We start from the raw sequence: 5,981 nt of genomic DNA on the forward strand, positions 1-5,981 counted from the left end.
CACTTAACAATATATAAAATGCTGTGTTGTGACAGGTATCAAATATCCATTAGATACTGAATCAATTTTTCTTAAGCACTACTCACTGCTTGCTTTTCTTGAAGCTAGATCATTCTGAAAATTTCCTGTTAGACCTATGAGTGCAAACATATGGTATCTTCTTTCTGCTTTTAAAATTCTCTCTTTATCACTACTTTTTGTCATTTTCATTTCTATGTATCTTGGTGTGTAGACCTGTTTGGATGGATTTTGTTGGGGGCTTTCTGTGGCTCTTGGATTTGCATTTCTATTTCCTTCCCCAGATTCAAGAAGTTTTAGGGGTGCCTGGGTAACTCAGTCAGTTAACCATCCCTCATCAGCACAGGTCATGATTTCACGGTTCATGGGTTTGAGCCCCATGTCAAGCTCTGTGCTGACAGCTCAGAGACTGGAGCCTGCTTTGGATTCTGTGTCTTCCTTTCTCTCTGACCCTCCCCTACTTATACTCTGTCTTTCTCTCTCTCTCTCTCTCTCAAAAATAAACATAAAAATGTTTAACAATTTTAGCTATAATGTTTTTAAGTAAAATTTCTTCCTTCTTTTCTCTTTCTTCTCCTATAATATGAAATTATTACACTTGATGATATCACTGTGTTCCTTAAGTCTATTATCATTTTTATTATTATTTTACAGTTACTTATTTATTTATTATTATTTTATTATTATTATTTTTCTCCCCTGCTCAGCTTGGTTGTTTTCCATTACTCCCTTCTCCAGATTACTGATCTGTTGTTCTGTTTCCTCTAGTCTACTATTTATTCCATTTAGTGTATTTTTAATGACTTCTTTATCTCTGATTGCTTCTTTTTTATGTTTTCTATCTTCTTGATAAGGGTCTCAGTGAATATCCCACTTTTTTCTCAAGTCCAGTGAGTATCTTTATGACCATTACTTTAAATTCTCTCTGAGGAATATTACTTATCTCCATTTCATCTAGGTCTCTTGCTGTGATTTTGTCCTATTCTTTCATCTGGCACATATTCCTCTGTCTCCTCATTTTGTTTAAGTCTTAATACATAGAAATGTGTTAAGAAAGTCATCTATGTCTCCTGCTCTTGAAAGTAGTGGCCTTATGAAGAAGAGGTCCTGTAGTGCCCTACAGTGCAGTGCTTCCTGTTCACTAATACCTGGTGTTTTAAGGGTGTCTTCCGGGTGTGCTGTGTGCACCTGCCGCTGTGGCTGGCCCACTTTGTCTTCAGTCCAGTCATCTGCAATGAGTCTCTGCCTGCTATGCGTAGGGTTTGGTCCTTTTCCTAGTGGGCCCATCTGGGATGGCTTTGAACTTGAGTTGAGTCAGACTGGGTGTTTGTCATTGATGCAGTAGTACTGAACTGTTTTGTCTCCTGAGAAACTCTCATTGTTGGGTGGGGCCTGTATTCAGAGCAGATGTCTACCCCAGCTCAGTGCTGAGGCTACAATCAGTCTGGTGAGTATGCTCATCTATCCCTCTCCCCAGGGTAGGAGTCCCTTTGGGGTGGCACTGGCCCCTGTCAGGACTGTGTGCACACCACCAGCTTGTGGCACTGCTTTGGATGGGCTCAAGCCAAGAGCATATTGGAGGGGGTGGAGCTGTAGAAGTACATAGTTTTACTTCCTTAAGTGTGTGCTTTGAAGACTGGAAGGTTTTACTTTTATGGAGTCTAATTTATCTTTTTTTTTCTTTTGTGATTACAAATTTTTGTGTTTACTTTATGAAATATCTTCTGATCCAAAAAATACAAAGTTTTTCTTTTTTCCTCCTTAAAGCTTTATAGTTTCAATTTTCAAAATTGGGGAATGCTTGTTTTGGGCTTAGTTTTTGTGTATAGTCAGAAGTGGGAGTTGATGCTCATCTTTCTTTTTTTCCTATACAGATATCCAGTTCTAGCTCCATATATAGAAAGAATTGTAATTTCACCACTGAATTATGTTGGCACTTTTGTCAACAATCTGTAGATCAGCTATGTGTGGGTCAGTTTGTGGACTATTTCATGCCATTATTCAATATGCCTATGTTTATGCCATATTATGCTGTCTTGATTACTGTAACTTTATAATAAATCTTGAAATTGAATAGTGTAAAGCCTCCAAATTTGATTTTATAAAATATTTTTCATTATTTGAGACCTTAGGATTTCCATATAATTTTTTACAACTTTAAGACTTTGTTGTTTTAGAGCAGTTTTAGGTTCACAACAATACTGAGCAGAAGGTACACACATTTCCTATATTCTCCCTGCCCCGATGTGTGCTAGGCCTTCCGCATTATCAACATCTGCAGAGCAGATGGCACATTTGTTATACTTGGCGAGCTTATACTGATACATCATAATACATAGATTGATACATACAAAGTCCATAGTTTACCTTAAGGTTCACTCTTGGTGATGTACATTCCATGTGTTTGGACAAAGGTATAATGACATGTATTCATCACCCTAGTATCATACAGAATATTTTCACAGTTCTAAAAATCTATGCTCTACCTATTCATCTCTCCCTCTAACCCCCAACTCCAGTAACCACTGCTCTTTCTGTTGTCCCTCTAGTTTTGTTTTTTCCGAATTTCACATAGTTTTATAGTATGTAACCTTTTCAGATTAGAATCGTATAATATGTAGCATTTTTAGATTGACTTCTTTCATTTAGTAATACGCATTTAAGGTTTCTCCATATCTTTTCATTGCTTTGTATGGCAAGGTTTTTCACTTTAGCACTAAATAATATGCTATTGTCTGAATGTTCCACAGTTGATTCATTCCTTCACTGAAGGACATCTTAGTTGCTTGTAGGTTTTGACAAGTATGAATAAAGCAGCTATATAGTGTGCAGGTTTTTGTGTGGACATAAATTTTCAACTCCTTTGGGTAAATAACAAAGAGTGTGAGTGTTAGATTGTATACTAAAAGTGTATTTAATTTTGTGAGAAATCACCAAACTGTCTTCCAAAATGGCTATACCATTTTGCATTCTCCCCAGCAACGAATAAAAATTTCCATTACTCCATTTCCTTTCTGATTTTATCCTCTGAAAAAAGAAATTGTGGAGAATTTGTATAATTTTGTCCTTATATGTTTGATAGTTATCACCAGTGAGCTCAGTTAGGTTGTGCTTTTGGTTTGGGAAGGTTATTAACAAATAACTCAATATCTTTAATAGATATATGTTTATTCAGATTATCTATTTCTTCTTGTTTGACTTTTGGCAAGTTGTGTCTTTCAAGGAATTGGTCTATTTCATCTGGGTTATTAAATTTGTGTGCATAGCATATTCATAGTACTCCTGTCTTATTTTAATGTTCATAGGATCTGTAATTATGTCACCTTTTTTATTTATTTTTTTAAAATCTTATTAAATTTTTTAATGTTTATTTATTTTTGAGTGAGAGAGACAGAATACAAGTGGGAGAAGGGATAGAGAGAGAGACACACACACAGAATTTGAACCAGGCTCCAGGCACTGAGTTGTCAGCATAGAGCCCCATGTGGGGCTTGAACTCATGAACTGGGAGATCATGACCTGAGCCAAAGTTGGACACTTAACTGACTGAGCCACCAGACACCCCCAATTTCTGACATTAGTGATTTGTGTCTTCTTTTTTTCTTAATTAGTCTGTGGAAGATTTATTGATTTTATTGATTTTTTTTCCAAAGAACTAGCTTTTAGCTTCATTGATTTTCTCTATTGATTTATTTTTAGTTACTTTAATTTATGACCTAATTTTTATTATTTCTTCTTTTCTGCTCTTCTTTAATTTACTCTTTCTTTCTAGTTTCTAATTTCTTCTTTAATTTACTCTTCTCTTTCTAGTTTCCTAATGTGGGAACATATTAATTTTAGATCTTTCTTCTTTTCTAATATAGGCATTCCATGCTTTAAAATTCTAATCACTGCTTTTGCTGCATCCCACAAATTTTGAGAAGTTGTATTTTCTTTTCCATTTAGTTAAAAATATTTTAAAATGTCTCTTGAGAATTCTTCTTTGATTCATGTATTATTTAGAAGTTGTTCATATCAATGTATTTAGAGATTTTTCTAGCTATCTTTTTGTTACTGCTCACATAAATTTTTAAATTGGTTTTTCAATTTCTTTTAAAAGTCTTCTGGGATTTTGATTGTGATTCGGTTTCAATCTGTAGATCAGTGTGAGGAATGAGACCTAAAGTAAAATTGAGTCTCTCAATGTGTGAACATGGCACATCTCTCCATTTACTCAAATTTTCTGTAATTTCCCTCAATGGAGGTTTTAGTTTTCAATGTGTAGATCTTATACATATTTTGTTAATGTTTCTGTTTAATATTTTATGCTTTTTGGTGTTTGGTTATTATATTATTTTAAATTTTAAAATTGTCTTAAATTTTACTTTCTAATTATGCATTAATATTCTGACCCACCTTTCTTGCTGAGAGTGTAGGAAAACTTTTCAACTGAATATCAGTATCAAAAAAATTATAGTTATTACAAGAAAAAACAGTATAGGGAGCAGAATAACATTTCTATAGATAAAAAGGCAATATTTGGGACATATTTATATTAAAATTAGTCATTATTTTTCTGAAATTCAAACTTAACTGAGCATCGTATATTTTACCTGGCAACCATAAGCACACTATTATTTTACATTGTGTTGAGATATTAACCAATGTACCGAGACAAGAGAAAATAATTAAAAGCATATGAATTTGGAAGAAGAAAAATAATCTTTATTTCAAATGATATTATTTTATATCTAGAAAGCCCAACACATAAGTGGGAAAATAAAACAAGTTAATGAGAATTTAGTGAAATAGTAGGTTACAAAATCAATATTGAAAAACAATAGCCTTATTATGTAGAGAAAGAAACCATTTAGAAGATGTAATAGAAGGGAATATACCATTTATTATATCTAAAATAAAATATCTAGCCATAACATTGAGAAGAAAAACCTAAAACATTTAATGAAGAAGACTATAAAAGTAGTCCTGAAGATATAAATATTTAACTCAAACATGTGGCAGGTTTTATCAAATATTTGGATAGAAAGATGACACATCATAAAGATGTCAAGTTAATTTATAAATTTAACAGAATCCCAGTAAACTATCAAGCTTTTTTCCCCTGGGGATAGAAAAGTTGATTATAAAGTTCATTTAAATGAATAGTCAAATCACTGGAAATGGAGAGTAATGGGGGTAAAATAGGCCTAGTTTATATTAAAACATAATTAAAACAGTGTGATCATAGTGCCTGAATAGACAGACAGAATAATAGAACGGAGTAGAAAATCCACAAGTAACCCTAACAGCCCATGGCAATGCTAAAGGGTGCACTTTTAATAAGTGGTGTTGAGATAAACAGGGTGGTTGTGAGAAGTATATGAAATCAAATACATCCCTGAGCCTGAATATTATGGTAAATTTCAAGTGGCTTAGAGCTTTAAATATTAAAATAAAAGAAATCATGAGTAGTAGGAGACACATGAGTGAAATCCTCATGAAATCCAAAAGGGAGAAGATTGTTTAATCTGATAAAAGACTTTTGCATGGCAAAGCAAAACAAAAGGAATATTTTTACCATATGTAAAAAGGCAAAGGACAATTCTTTTTAAATTGCAACTTTTATCACAGACCAAGTATTAATCTGTAAATAGCATCTGATGTGGAAAAGAAAAAGAACAGCAATACTATACAAAAATAGGTTAGTAATTTGAATGGTCAGTTCATGAAAAGTACTGCAAATGGTCCTTAACTGTGAAAATGATGCTTAACCTCATTACTCATTTACATCAAGAGAAGTGCAAATTAAAACAGTCTAAAACAAAATTCTCATCTATCATATTGGTAAAAGTCCCAAAGTTTAACAACCTATGCTAGTGGTGAAGCTATGAGCAAATGAATGTCGTTATATATTGCTGATAGAAATCAAAATAATACAATAATTTGAAGGGCATTTATCAACATCTAGCAAAATTAGATATATA

The sequence above is a fragment of the Suricata suricatta genome, chromosome 12, assembly GCF_006229205.1.
Source record: "Suricata suricatta isolate VVHF042 chromosome 12, meerkat_22Aug2017_6uvM2_HiC, whole genome shotgun sequence".
NCBI classification, from domain to species: Eukaryota; Metazoa; Chordata; class Mammalia; order Carnivora; family Herpestidae; genus Suricata; species Suricata suricatta.